General features: G+C 34.3%; 1 long non-coding RNA gene across 1 annotated transcript in view; it reads right to left on the bottom strand.

Moving 5' to 3' along the window:
- Positions 1-16036, bottom strand: part of LOC144301625 (uncharacterized) — a 75205-nt gene extending 59169 nt beyond the window's left edge. Inside the window, exons 1-2 of the long non-coding RNA XR_013368381.1 lie at positions 15930-16036; positions 14252-14432 (exon numbers count right to left, since the gene is read on the bottom strand). This is a non-coding gene — a long non-coding RNA (uncharacterized LOC144301625). The remainder of the gene's footprint in view (positions 1-14251; positions 14433-15929) is intronic.
- Positions 16037-16333: the final 297 nt, after the last annotated feature.

The following is a 16333-nucleotide window of genomic DNA, read 5'->3' on the forward strand; positions in this document are numbered from 1 at the left end:
CAGATTAAATTCCATTCTGTTTGAAACACCTAGCGTGTTTCCCCTTTCCTGTACTCTTCCCGGTGCTGAACCCTGACCCTTTCACTAATCATGAGTGACTATCAAACTATTTGAGTGTCACTGATCATAGACAGATAAATATTATTTCAATTGAGAAGGACTATGGCCAGATTTATACCTTCCAAAACACTAAAGAGGAAAAAAGATGAAAAACTATTATATAAATATACCAAAAGATAGAACACAAGAAGACAAATTTTTAAAATCCTGATGTACAAGGACCTTATAATAAGCATATATGCCAGTTAAACAAATTTGAATAGAATGACCTCATTTCATTTGTTAAAAAGAAGACCATAGGGCAGCATATATGTCTTTTTCTTCTTCTTTTGAAATCTCACTAAAAAATGAATGAAGTTCAAAGTAGAAAGGGAAAATAAACACTAACAATAAAAGTGAAGATAACTAGAAACATCTCCAATCAATAAAAGGAGTCAACCACTATGTAGAAGTCAGAAAATGTAAAGAAATGAGTCAACAAATGAAACAGGTCAAGATAACCACAGGCCAGACAAGGAGAGCTGCTGAAGCAGTGGGGGCCTCTCTTCCTAATGGAATTTCTGAGGCATCAGGCTCACAGTTGGCAAGCAAGGGGGAGGAAAAGACAGAGTAGTGAGGCTAAAATACATATTTGACACAAACTCTACAAATAAACGTTTGAGTACATTGTGCTTGTTAGAATAGTCTCCGCATCTTCCAGAATGTTTAAAATAGTCCAAAATTATTTTTAAACTTGATGCCAAACATGGGTAAAGGAGAGAAGATGAGAAGCTAAAGGAAGTGAACCAAGTAGTTCATATCAGGAATCAACAATTGTTTTTCATTTTTCTAAAGTGAATAATCAAGTATTATAGGTGTTTATATATGAAAGGAGACACTTAATCTGGGCTTAGAGGGAGATGGACTTTTCTGGCATAGTCTTTGAGTGCTTTACTATACATAACTTTTATATGGTTGGGGATGCATTTGAAGGAAAGAATAGACCAAAACGTGGAAGCTAAGTCTTTTTAAAGGGCATTCCTATAATCTATGATTTTGTACAAGAACTAATATTCATTCTAAAAAATGTCTACTTCTGGTAAGTCTATTTGTTATTCTCACACTTTCCCATGCTAGGTCTGTAGACATCTTGGCATCTATAAACACATTGCAGTACAGACACTGATAGTTCCAATACCCATAGAAGAAATTAACCTCAGATCACTTTACCAATTAATTATTACTGATGCCAACTTGCATTTATGACATAAGATTTTACCACATATCTCATCATTGTTCTAACACTTGCAAACAAAATCTTTGTATTTGATGAATTAATTCCTATGATGCAAAATTGACATGTATTTTATGTAAATGTTGGAAAACCCTGGAATTGATTTTCATGGGTAATTAAGATTTGAAAAGCAGAAACACTTTCAGCAGCATAAAGACCTCTGAAAATTCATTTCTCCATAAAAACTTTGAGAACACCGGCAGAAATTTTCAAAATCAACATATTCACAACTCTGGAAATAATCAAAAGTATTCAATAATCTATAACCTGTTGATGAAAAAAAGAAGTGGATCTGTGTAAAAACAATTGAAGTTTGTCGTGTCTGTACTTTGTCTTACCTCTTTATAACCCCATAGCTGTACAGCAGTCCTGAAAACCAGCAGCCTTAGGAGGATGATCTTGTGATTTTTTTCATTTAGCCTATTAATATGCAAAATTACACTGACTGGCTTCTGAATATTCAAATGAGTCTCCAAGCATGGAAATAAATCCCACTTAGTCATGGTATACAATTATTTTTCTACATGGCTGAATTATGTTTTAATTATACTTTGATAAAGATTCTTACATCCATTCATTAGAAATATTGGTTTGTAGTTTTTGTTGTTGGTAGTTGTGTATTTTTGGTATCAGGGTAATACACACTTCATAAAATGAATTTTTAAATGTTCATTATTCTTCTTTTGGATGAAAGTGTGTAGCATTGGTGTTAGTTCTCTAAGCATTTAGTAGAATTCTATGGGCAACCATCCATTCTTGAAGATTTTTTTTTTTTTTTTGGAGTTTAGTTACAAATGTGACTTCATTACATTTCAATTTCCTTAATAATTTTACGGCTACTCAAATGATCTACTATATATTGGGTGAGTTGTGGCAGTTTATGCCTTTTGAGTAATTGGCTCATTTCATCTAAATTGGCAAACTTATGTAAGTAGTTTTTAATAGTGTTCCTTTAGTATCATTTTAATGTCTACAGGGTCAGTAGTGATATCCTTGTTTCATTCCTGATACTGACAATTTTTTTCTCTTTTTTTGTCAATCTTGTTAGAGGTTTCAATTGTATTTATTTTTGAAAGAATCAACTTTTGTTTCATTTTTCTTCTCTATTACTTTTCTAATTCTATTAATTCATACTTTTACCTTTATTATTTTCTTCTTTATGTTTGCTTTGGGCTTATTTTGCTTTTCTTTTCCTAGGTTCATGAAGTAAGGGCTTAGATTATTAATTTGAGATTTTCCTCTTATCTCATATATGTATTTAGTGCTACAAGTTTGTCAGCACTAAATTTCTTTGTGCCCCATAAAACTTGATATACTTTCGTTTCTTTGCATTTCATGTATTTTATTATTTTATCACTTTCCTTGAGACTTTCTCTTTAACCCATGGAATTTTTTTTTTTTTTTTTTTTTAGAAATGCACTGGTTAGTTTTCAAGTACTTGGAGATTTTCTATTGAATTTTTCATCTGGGTTCCTAGTTTGATTCCATTATAAACTGAAAACATACTGTATGATTTTAATTATCTTAAATTTTTTTTCTAGGTTTGCTTCATAGCCAGGATAAGATCTAACTTGGTATATGTTCGATGGGCGCTTACAACAAATGTTTATTCTCTTGTTGTGGTGCAAAATGTTCTATAAGTCTATAAACAGAAATTATGGGTCTTAAAAGTTAATGTTGAGTTCTTCTATACCCTTGCTGATTTTCTGTCTAGTTAGTCTGTCAATTATTGAGAAAAGGGTGCTGAAGTCCCCTACAATACTGTGAATTTGTCTATTAATCTTTTCAGTTCTATCATCTCTTGTTTCACATATTTTGCACCTTTATTGTTTCAAGCATATATGTATGCTTAGTATTGCTGAAACATACTGATGTATTGACCCTTTTATCATTATATAATGTTTTTCTCTCTCTCTGCTAATGTTCTTTGAATTGAAATCTCCTTTATGTGATAATATTATAGCCAGCCCTGCTTTCTTTGATTAATATTTATATGACATATATTTTCCATTATTTTACTTTCCATCTACCTATAGCATTATATTTGAAGTGAATTTTTATGAACAGCATATTTATCTCATGTTTTTTAATCTACCCTATGAATCTCTGTCTTTTAATTGATGTATTTAGACGATCTATATTTAATGTAATTATTAATATGTTGGAGCTTAAGTCTGCTATCTAAGTCTTATTTTGTTTTCTGTGTTTTCTTTTACCTGTCTTCCTTTAGGTAATGTGACATTTTGAAATAATTCATTCTTGATTTAGCTATCAGGATTTTTGGTATATATCTTGGTATAACTCTATTAGTAGTTGCTCCAGATATTACATTATATATACATAACTTATTATATTCTATTAATTTTGAACATTTACCAGTACAAATGAAGTGTTGAGGGATATGATCACTTACTTCCCTTTATATCACTTCCCTTTTCCCCCTTATAATTGTCTTAATAATTCTTATACATTAGGATAACATCAGGAAGTATTATAATTTTTGCTTCAACATTAATCATGACTTAGAAAATTAAACAGGAGAAGTAAAGTATATTTTATTTATCATATTTTTGTTTGACCATTTTTTTTGTCTTCCTTTTTGATGTTATAAATTTCTTCTTTTATCATTTCCTTCCTGTTTAGAGAATGCTATGGACTGAAATGCATCCTTCCAAAATTCATATGTTAAAGCCCTAACACACAGTGTGATTGTATCTGAAGATGGAGCCTCTAAGGAGGTAATTAAGGTTAAGTGAAGTCCCAAGGGTGGGGACCTGATATGATAGGATTTGTCCTTTATAAGTAAAAATACCAGAGAGCTAGTGCTGACTCTTTTGCATTCTCTTACTCCCTCTGCCCACAGAAGAAGGGTCATGGGAGCATACAGTGAGACCGCAGCCACCTCCTGCAAGCCAAGAACAGAGACCTCACCAGAAACTAGCCAAGCTGGCACTCTGATCTCAGACTTGAAGCCTCTAAAACTATACAAAAATTAATGTCTGATATTTAAGTCACCCATTCTATGGTATTTTGTTATAGCAGCCCAAGTTAATTAATACAGAGAACTTCTTTAAACCATTTTATTTTTAGGGTAGGTCTGCTGGTGATAAATTATCTTAATTTTGTTTCATTGGGAAATGACATAATTTTTCCTCCATTCCTGATGGAAATGTTCACTATATATAGAATTCTGAGCCGATAATTCTTTTCTTTCAGTACTGGAATAATGATATGCCACTGATTTCTGTTAAGAAAGCTAATGTTCATATTTTTTTCTCCTAAAGGCAAGATGTAAATTCTCCTTAGCTGCTTTTAGGATTTGTGTTTGCCTTTAGTTTTCAGAAATTTGACTGTGATGTGTCTTGGTATGGATTTTTCTGAGTTTATCCTGTTTGGAATTTTCTAAGCTTCTTTTAAAAAAGATGTTTTGTTAATTTATTTATTTTAGAGAGAGAGAGCACAAGAGCAAGCAGGGAGAGGGGCAAAGGGAGAGAGAATGCTGAAGCAGACTCCCCGCTGAGCATGGCTCAATCCCAAGACCCTGAGATCATGACCTGAGCTGAAACCAAGAGTGGAACGCTAAACTGACTAAAGCACCCAAGTGCTTTAGTGCCCCATAAGTGTCTTAATTATATATTTATAATAGGTTTGTCTTTTGCCAAATTTGGAAAAGTTTTAGTTATTTTTCTTTGGATATTTTTTGTTCCACCTTCTTCTTCCTCTCAATCTGGGACTCTGATGAGACAAATATTCAATCTTTTTTATAATCCCACATTAGATAATTTCTATTGGTCTTTCTTCCAGTGCGTGGATTCTTACCCCTGTTCTCACCATGCTGCTGTTAAGCCATACGTTGGGTTTTTTATTTTGATTATTCTGTTCTTCAGTTTTAAAATTTTTACATCTTCTGTTCTTATTATAGATATTTCATATCTTTTGTTTCTTTGCTGAGAGGTTTTTTTTTACTTTTTTATTTGCTTCTAGTATGTTTGTAATTGCTTGTCAAAGCATGTAAATGCTGATTACATTGAAATTTTTGTTAGATAGTTATAGCATCTTCATTGTCTTGGTATTGGCACCTATAATTTGTCTTCTTTCATTCAGTTAGAGATGTTCCTGGTTCTTGGCATGGTGAGTGATATTTTATTAAACCTAGACATTTTGGGTATTATATTAGGAGACTATGGATCTTATTTAAAATTGTTTTATCTGGTTCCTTCTGCAGGGACAGGAGGTAGTTTTCCTTGTTACTGCCAAGTGGGTATAGAAGTCCAGATTTCCCACTTAAATTCTATTACCTCTTAAGGGGGAGAGGGGCTTGTTACTGCTGGATGAGTGTGGAAGTTCTACCTTCCCACTAGACATCTGCTGATACCAGCCTAGTTGGGAAGAGTAGGTGTGCTTTATTGAGCTTCCTGTGGGGATTTCATTGACACCACAGAGAGACTAATGTGAGCAATGATGAAAGTCCTCACTCTCCTACAGGCTTCCTCTTATATCACTTCAGAAAGGAAGCAGAGATTTTCTTTATTGCTAGGTCAGGATGAAAGCCCAAATTCCCCATGTGATCTTCACTGATACCACAGGAGAAGTAAAGGTGACAAATTACCCTTAACATGGATTAAAGTTACAATTTCCTATTCAGTCTTCTCAGACACCACCCTAGAGAGAGTTTGTAGTACCTCTCTACAGTCTTGCAGGGGGGAAATCTATCCTCCCACACTTATCCTTTGCTGGTTGCGGTGGGAGTGAGGCCAGGTTTTTTCTGTAGTGTTTGGCCAGAATAGAGCAGTTATTATCAAAAATTTTGTTTTGATTTGGTTTGGTTTTTGATAGCATGCCTCTTTGCTGGCCCTTTGGTTAGAAAGAGCAGATTTTTGTTGGGGATTTTTGCTTCTACATCTTCTGGCAGATGTGGGTTTACAGCTTCTTCAGCTCCAAGTTTAAGATATATGAGGCAAAAAGAAAACACAGGGAACTCACCACCATGTCATTCTTGAGTTTCAACATTCTTAGCTAGTTTGCCTTCTTCTCTCCATCTTTCAGAGTCTTCTTATTTTTGCTTTATGTTTAATGTCAAGAGCTTTAAGCTGTAGGCATAGGAGTACATCTACTCCATCTTTCCAGGAGCAGAAATCTTTATGAGAAAGACTAATTTTCAAAATCATACTTGGAGGAAACTTTAACCAAATGTATGCATGACTCAAAATAAGGACCTTAAGCAAATGACCCATATAAGGGCAAATAGAATATGATGATTTTACTGAGACAAAAAGGATCAAACCACAGAAAAGATGGAGGCTTACTAGATCGGTATGAACTATGTGAGTTTCAGAAAACAGAGTTACCTGGCTGTTAAAGTCAAAATTCTGGAGCCAGGAAGGGCAAAACCACACAATCAGTATCTCTTCCTGGATTCTATCATGAGTAGGAGAAGTCTAATTCCTGGAAGCCACCTGCTTAATACTGGTTTATAACCCCAGCAAGATTTAGTACTAGGTTATTTGACCCATATTTGTTTCATGAGCTGCTATCTTTGCTTCTGGATGTTGAAGCAGTGAGAAGGATCTATTCCTGTCATTTCAAAAATATAGAAACACATTAAGCCAAAGTCAATCTTAGTACTCCCTTTTCAAGATGGTAAATAACATTTGAGAATAAACAAAATCATCACTGTGTTATGATTCGTCTTAAAAGTCATTAAAATTCTGTTTCTGGGTTCCTTTGAATAATCTGGATTGTGCAATGCAACGGTGCCCTGGCTCATGGCAAAGGCACGATTTAAGTGACATGGAAAAAGACCTTGAAAATATTTATTCAGGTAATAGATACCCCTTTGTAATGAGGAACAGATTTAATAGAATGATGACTTATTCCCACACAACAATATAAATATTTGAATTTGAAGCTTAAGTTCTCTCTCTCTCTAATCATAAAGTGGAGATGTTTTGTTTGTTTTCTAAGTAGAAACTAAAGCATATTAACATATAACTTCACACCAAAAAAAAATGTGAAAACTTACCTTCCTGACAAAAGAATGCCCACTAATTAAAAACGACTGTGTTGGCATTTTAAAAGTATCTTTTTGCATATGGAGCACTTGCTTTGGGTAAGAATTTGGCAAACCAAAAGCATATGGCTATTTTTTCAGGGTTATGTTCAATAAATGTCATCAACATTTCAAAATGATGAAGAAGGTCCTTTAGTAGAGAAAATGAGATGCTCCTTTCAGTTTTCCAAAACACAGAGATGTGGGGGTATGAAGCATATACCCAAAGAGTCAAAATTAGTGACATAGGGTCGAGAAAGAGCCAAATCTTGTACAATGAAGATCAAAATTCAAAAATAGTTTACAGTGCTAAAATGGGTCATGTCAAATATCTAGAAATACTTTCAGTAACCATCTTTATTAGTAATTTTTATTTGCCTCTAATCTCATGTCAGCTGACTGAACTAGAGCAAAAAAATCTACATTTAGTTTATTCCTTGAGCAATGTTACGTGATTTCAAACCACAGCTATAGGAAAGGGAAATCCATATGATGTTCCCAGTAGTATATTATTTAAGTTCAGTTCATTAGTAAACATTTTAAATCATGAAATACTAGGATGCTGTAGGGGTAGGAGGACTGGACTAAGACTGCAAAGATCTGAATTTGAGTTCTTACTAGAACTGATAACACAACTTATGTCTTTTCTGAATCTTTCCTAAAAACAACAACAACAACAACAATAATAGCTGTTCTGAGTACCTCCTAGAATAACTCCAAGTAAAAAAAAAGAAAGAAAATGTTTATGAAGAGAAATTCGCACTAACATGATCATAAAACCCTTAGACAGCAGAACTTCAAGTGGCTACCACTCTAAACTGGCACAAAAGAGCAAAAGCAGTCATTTGTAGGTGTGGATAGTAGGAAATAGCATGTGAAATTATATCTACATAGTAGGTAAATTTATTCAGTTTGCATTCATTTTGAAATATGTGTTTATTAAAGCACCCAGGGACATCAAGGAATGTATGTGCACATGTACACACACACACACACACACAAACACACTGACTTTACACTAATTAAAAGCCATCTAAATGTGTGCTCTGTATTAGCTGTTGTGCTCAGGAATTGAAGAATAAATAAGTCCAACATAGCCTCTCTTTTCGCAAAGCATTTCTTCTGGTGAAGAAGACAGGTAATAACACTGGTATTTCCAAAAATGTGTAGTGACAACATGACAAGTTACAGAAATAAGAACTATACTGTTATGAATATTCTTCATTATTTTAACACAAATATATTAGTATATATATCATAATTTTTTAAAAATTTTCTTCTTCCATTCCCGTATTAATATCAAATGTATTCATAGTAATTAACCTTTTTTTAAAGATTTACTTATTTATTCATGAGAGACACAGACTGAGAGAGAGGCAGAGACACAGACAAAGGGAGAAGTAGGTTCCTTTCAGGGAGCCCGATGTGGGACTCGATCCCAGATCCTGGGATCACAACCAGAGCCAAAGGCAGGCACCCAACCACTGAGCCCCCCGGGCATTCCAGTAATTAATCTTTTATCTCAGTATTTAACCTCCAAGGGGATATCCAAGAGGGAATGTGACATGTAGAAAATGAAAGGTCATCACCCAAAGATAACCGAAGATGAGTTATATGGATGGCATGGGCTCATTCATTAGACAGAAATATGATTTTTCTGTGTCTTTATTTGGGAGTTAGAAGTCATATATGAATATCAAGTTGACAAGAGGAAGCCTCTGGGAGCTTCATATGATGTCAACTTCGTTAATTTAGAACTAGATCTTCCACAATTCTGTTTTTCATATATTTGTAGATCTGGGTAGGCCAAGAAGGAAATTGCACAAAATTTGGACACCAGAAGCCAAGAAGTGGCAGTTAATCTCTGAAAGTCAGAGTTACCCCTACAGGAGTCCAGACACCCCGGGAGTTCATATACATTGTCATTGACCCAACTGGATCACCTTGTGGACATGTGGAAGAAGCCAGACCCATGGCTCTTCCAGGTCCTGTTCTATCTCTTCCTTTAGTTTCAGATAGGAGTTCTTTTCTCCCAGGTGAAAGGTACTTATTCCTACTGTAAGGCACTCATAGCAACAGTCTTCCATAACTCCTTTGCCAGTTCCCACAATTATGTGTGTTCTGATCCCAATAATATATTCTCTAGTCTATGGTGGCTCTGCTTCTCTGATTGAACCTTAACTGACACAATCTATTGCAGCAAAAGGAGGGAGAGAATGTCAAAATGAAAGACAACAGTAGATCAAAACCTGAAATAAAAGAGGAAAAAAAGAAATGAATCAGAAACTCCAAATAAAACAAACATCTGCATAAGCAATTATGGCCCACATAACAAGTTACTGGTCCAAATTAGAATAGGAATCCAGTAGCCTTCTAGAGGAAAAAAAGAATATATTTAAAAAATAGATAGGCTGAACAAAAGTTAGATGATCTTAGGGACATGACAAAGAAAATACATGTTTGTTTGTTTCCTAAGAAGAAAGACAAAACAAAATAAAAACATTTAGAAGCTCCAGATAGTAACAAAAAGCTTCATAAAAATATGAAGGAAACCTGGGGGCACTTGGTGGCTCAGTTGGTTGAGCATCTGCCTTCAACCCAGGTCATTATCCTGGGGTCCTGGGAGAGCCCCAGGTTATCAGGCTCTCTCTGCTCGGTGGGGAGTCTGCTTCTCCATCTCCCTCTGAACCTCCCCCAGCTTGTTCCCTCTCACTCATATCTCTCTCCTTCCCTCTCTCTCTCTCTCTCTTTCATGAATACATAAAATTTAAGAAAAAACTATGAAGGAAGTCTAAATAGGTCATTATTTTGAGCATTTGGAGTATAATAAAAAATGAGAATTGATTTGAACATTCTCCTAGGAGTGTCACTGGAGTTGTCTCCGTGGCACTGTAGAAAAGGAGACGTGATTATATCATACAACTTGACACTGTTATAAAGACTATTTACATAGATATGCCAGCTTGGTCCCAGTTCAATCATCTTAGCTCAACATTTATTTGCTTTATACTTGTTTATTATGTCTGATTTCAGGGCTTTTCTGGTAAAATGAAAAAGAATGCTAATTCACCAAAGGGGCAACCCTGAAGCAACTACATATCAAAAGCACTTAAATGCCAAATGACTTCTCTTTTTATTCTCAACTCGTAATGGTTTCCTTCATGCTCCCATTTTTATATTTAACATTTTATTTTAAAATAACTTCTAAGTTACAGAAAAGTTGTTAAAAACATACCAAAAAAAACCTCCCTTAAATCCTTCAGCTTCATTAAATAATTAATGTTTTGCCAAAATTGCTTACTCATGCTCTTTCTCTCTTCCTCCCTTTTCTTTTTACATATTTGTAAATAATATAGCAGTATATATCTGTAAATCTAAAGCTTTCACAGTAGTTGCAGATACCATACTTCCCTACTTCTTGAATACTTTAGTATGCTTTTCCGGGGAACAAAGACATTCTCATATAATTGCCCTCCTGCCACCTCTGAGCTTCCTTTTTTCTTTTCCATAATTCCTCTAGATATTGTACTTGATTAGTTTTGTTCACATCCATAAATCATACCAGTATTCTGAGTGTGGTAGGTGAGGCCTAATAAGAAAGAACAGAAGGTTTTAAAAGAATCCATAGGGAACCCTGGGTGGCGAAGCGGTTTAGTGCCTGCCTTTGGCCCAGGGCGCGATCCTGGAGACCCTGGATCGAATCCCACGTCGGGCTCCCGGTGCATGGAGCCTGCTTCTCCCTCTGCCTATGTCTCTGCCTCTCTCTCTCTCTCTGTGACTATCATAAATAAATAAAATAAAATAAAATAAAATAAAATAAAATAAAATAAAATAAAATAAAAAATCCATAGACTTTCGTTGCCGTGGTGGGATTATAATAAAAATGGGTTTGATTAAAATTCAAGCAGAAATAAGCATGTATAGTCTTCTTCGTTTCAAATTGTACAAAAAGCTATATATCATGTTTTTAATGAAATAATAACCTTTGCGTTGTCATATCAGACAAAAACCTCTGTGTTCAATTTTGTTTTCCTTATTCTTCCTTCTAACTCTTCATGAAAGATATCCAAAAACTGATCTTCACTGAAAAACAACACCAAAATCAGGCAGAAGATTGTTTTGGCAAAACATACTGGACTGATAAAAGACTAATTAGTATATTTGAGTTCAGGCCTAAGGACATTTGCTTCAAATGTTCTTATTTTTATTGATAATTTAAAATGTAACTCTCTTTTGTTTTGAAACACGTACTTGTTTTGGAGGAAAACTCTGGCAATATGTCAGGGAATAAGTTATAGTTGAATGACTTAAATAGTGTTTACCAAGGATCTTTGGTAACTGTTTTTCTTTCTTAAAACTATAAAATCTGGCAAACATAATTCAGGGAGATGTTTAGTCTTAAACAGAGATGTTACAGTTTTGAACTGGATTAAATGTAAAAAGTACCTTTCTATCTCTTACTGGAGACTTCTTGGTAATATAAATCAAGACAAAATACCCATAAAACACTAGTCTGCTTCTTTCATCTCATAGGGCTCTGTGCTCTGTTAAACCATCATGGTTGTTTTGTACATCAGCTGTACTCACAATAACTCAGGGATACAGTGAGAAACTGAGAATTTTGAGTTGCACAATTAGGATGTACAGAGATTCCTCAAAGACTTAGAGTTTAGAGACTGAAGAGTGAACACTATCTCAAAGAGAAAAAGCAACACACATTTTCTTTTAACTTAAACGCACCGTAAGAATGGGTAAAATTGTACCATATTAATTACTGATCTGCAAGATCTTAGAAATGTATTTTAAAAGTTAATGTGAGGACATGACATACCTACCTTACTATTTTTTTATTTTTCAGATTTATTGAGATATAATTGACATAATTGACATATAATTGACATCAGTATGATTTAAAATTGTGCAAGTTTAAGGTGTACAATGTGTTGATTTAATATACTTTTATATACAAAATTATTACCACCATAGCATTAGCTAAGCCTCCATTGTATCACCTAATTACTATTTCTTCTCTGCTGTGAGAACATTTAAGATCTACTCTTAGCAACTTTTGAATACATAGTACAGTGTCATTAACTACAATCAGTATGCTGTACACTATATTCTCAAAATTTATTCATCTTAAAAAAATAAAAAAATAAAAAAATTATTCATCTTATAACTGTAAGTTTGTAATTTTTGACAAAGATCTTCCATTTTCTCCAACCTGCCAGCCCCTGATAACCATGATTTTACTCTCTGTTTCTATGATTAGATTTTTTTTTTTTTTTTTTTTTTTTTTTTTTTAGATTCCATGTGTGAGATCAATCAGTATTTGTCTTTCTCTCTCTGGCTTATTTCACTTAATGTACTGCTTTCAAGTTCCTTTCACATTGCTGCAACTGGCAGTATGTCCTTTCTCATGACTGAATAATATACATCTTCTTTACCCATTTATCTGTTGACAGACACAGGGTGTTTCCATATTGTGAATGATGCTGCAATGAACCTGGAAGGGCCAATGTCTCTTCAAGATTCTGTTTTCATTTCTTTTGGAATATATACCCAGACATGAGATTGCTGGATCCTATGGTAGAACTATATTTAACCTGGGAAATCTCCTTACTCTTTTCCATAGTGGCTACACCAACTTACAGTCCCACCAACAGTGCTGAAGGGTTCCCTTTGCTTCACATCCTCACCACCACTTGTTTTTGATAAGAGCCATTTTAAGAGGTATAAGGTGATACCTCACTGGGGTTTGATTTGCGTTCCCCTAATGATTAGTAATGTTGGACAACTTTCCATGTTCCTGTTGACCATTTGTGTGTCTTCTTTGGAAAAATGTCTATTCAGTTCCTTTGCCTATTTTTTAATTGAATTCTTTGGATTGCTGGTTTTTGTTTGTTTGTCTGTTTGTTTGCTATTGAGTGTTATGAGTTCTTTATATCTTTTGTATATTAACACTTTTTCAGATATATGATTCGCAAATACTTTGCCTCCTTCCATGGGTTGCCTTTTCATCTTGTTGATGGTTTTCTTTGCAACGCACCTACCTTATGCCTAGAGAGTTGTTGGTTTTATTAGTGTTATCCTGGCCCATGCTATCTCCTCTTACCCAAAACCATTTCCTCATCAGCCACTGATTGGAAATTCTACCAGTGGAGACATATTCTTTCCTGTATGACCCAGCACTCTTAAAAAAGATCATGATTTTTATACTGTCAACACTAATGGCCATAAAGTAGGCTCTCATTAAGTGTTTTTTAAATAACAGTTGAATATGGGAGAGAGATAGAAAAGTTAACAGGCAAAAGTTCAAGTCCTACTTACAGAGACCAAGCCATTGTAGACTTCATGATGAGTTATTACTGAGTGGCTATCACAATGTAAAGGGAATAAAATGAATAGCATAGTGTATAGAACATGGTATATCCTCAATAAATTCTAATTCTCTTCTTCCTCACACGTCTTTCACATCCCATACACCAAAATGGCAGCCCAAGACATCAGTATATATAAATATAAATTTTCCTTTATTAAAAGAAAAAATGTACCACTTCTTTATATGTGATATTCCATATACAGATGCCATGGAATGTCTACTCTAAATCTATCTTTCAGATATATTGACCTTTTCTTTCCTATATAAATTGTACATTGACAAACTAAGCCTATCTTTAAAGTACATTTTTTTTTCAGATATTATCTGTTTATTGATAGACTCACACAAACATATCTCTTCTATCTCATGTGGCTGGATTGAGAGGCTGGGGCATGGGAGTGGGTACTTGTGAACAAAGACTAGTGTCAAATAGAAAGACTTCCTTTCCACTGGGCCAATGTGGACCCCAAAAGCACCTGAAACTCACTTGTGCAGTGTGGCACTGGGAGGCGGTGTCCTTTTTCTTAGTTCTGATCCCCTCTCATCTCTTTTCTTTGGGATCAGAGTAGAGTAGCATGAAGTATGGTGGGAAGCAGAGGGATTGACACAAGTAGTCTCCTGGCCATGTGAGAAAGTAGACAAATGAGGCCTCAAACTCATTGAGCATGCTGCAGGGTAAAAGAAACACAGGATCTTTCTATGACCTTTCCTCATTGTAAAGTATATAACCTAATGCTGAGGTGAGAGACTGAAAACTGCCCACATTATTACCTCTGTTCCCCTGGAGGGACTGGAGGCCAAGAAGTAGCTACAGACGTGTGGGAAAGGAAGATGTCCAGTTGGGTTTCCCCAGTAGTCAGTCAGGTGAATGGTATATGGCTATGGACGATGTGACTATATCTGAGCCTGTCCCAGAACCCAGGGCATTGGTTCTCCCTGGGGCTCTCATGTACCTAAAGGATTGCCCAGGCCTGAAGGACACTACCTTGTCACACTCCAAAATTAAAGACCTGAGAGCATTTTTCAGGTTTCAGAAATCAAACCCCCTAAGAGATTCCAAGTGTATTGTTTGATTTCCAGCTATTATACTTCCAATTACATTTTCATAAATATTCAGTGAGGAAATAAAATAGAGGCTGTCTATATCTGCTCAATCATTGGATTGAATTTTTCAAAGTTCTTTTAATCCTAGTACACAACTTTGACAATCTCTGCTACAGTATAAAAGTTTTTAACTATTTTACTGGTAGTACTGATTACTATTACTATTACTGGCATTATTGATAAACAATCTTATTGATTTTACATTTTTAGATACATTCCAAAACATGCCTTTTGTCACATCTACTAAGAATGACTAACATTTACTACAAGTTGCATAATTCACAATTATTGACATTTTGAAGGTGTATAGTCTTCACATATACTGTCTTGCTACCGTTTCCATAATTATAAGATATTTTAATGTATTTGTTTAGTAAAAAAATTACTTTTAGGTGAGAAAATATGGTATTTTGATGTATTCATTTGATAAATAAAATTTCTTTTTTTAGGTAAGAAAACAATGTCCATTAGAATGACTAACATTTATTAACATTACTAATTAATAATTATTAATTTGATGACATTTTGAAAATGTATAGCCTTCATAGTTTTGCAATCTTTTCCACAATCACAAGATATTTTGATCTACTTGTTTAATAAACAAAATTTATTTATTTTTTTTAGGTAGGAAAGTCTGTGTCAGCATACATTTTAGCCTTTAGATGAAATTTCAAATAAAATTATTTGCCAAAATGACACCTGTTCAGTTATCATTTCTAAATTTGATTATTAAAACCATTGAAACTTGCTAAAAACAGCACAAGTCACTATTAAATTATAAGAAAGATTCATTAAGTCACCTTTTTAGTAACCTACTAAACACATTTTAAAGATAAAACTAATCATAATGTATTCACTTTTCTTTCTTCATATAAATTACAAGAAGCAAGTATCAAATGAGCTTTTCATATTCCATATTTTGTTTTGTTACATGTAATAGCACCTTAAAATTTTTAGATATTTAGGTCTCGACAATTGCCAACTTTTTTTTTTCTTTTTTTTCTTTTTTTTTTTTTTTTACTAAATTTTCTAAATTTTGAAGCTAAAGATTAGTGACTTACAAAGAGCAAGTCTGCCATCTGGTGTCCTGTAAAGTCTGGAGTTGCCGCTTGCTTCTGGGAAATCGCCAGTAGTTTCTTGCCAACTTGAAAGTTGTAGCTCTGAATCAGAATTCTAGAATAATCAACTGTGCCCCTCCCCTCCCCCTCCCCCCAAGTTTGCACAAGCCAATCACGGAAGCTGGTAACTTTATCTGTACTTGTGCCAAAGTTAGGACTCATTCCTCAGGATTTTTACTAAGATTTGTAAAGCCAAATAACAAAACTTTAATTGAAACCATATGTTATTCTGCTTGAAATTTTATTTTATTTTATTTCAAACATATTTTTTTTAATTTAGGATGTATTTGTACACCTGAATTGCTGAATTACTAGTTGATACTCTGAACTATAGTGATTATATTGTG

This window comes from Canis aureus, chromosome 30 (genome assembly GCF_053574225.1).
Source record: "Canis aureus isolate CA01 chromosome 30, VMU_Caureus_v.1.0, whole genome shotgun sequence".
Taxonomy (NCBI): domain Eukaryota; kingdom Metazoa; phylum Chordata; class Mammalia; order Carnivora; family Canidae; genus Canis; species Canis aureus.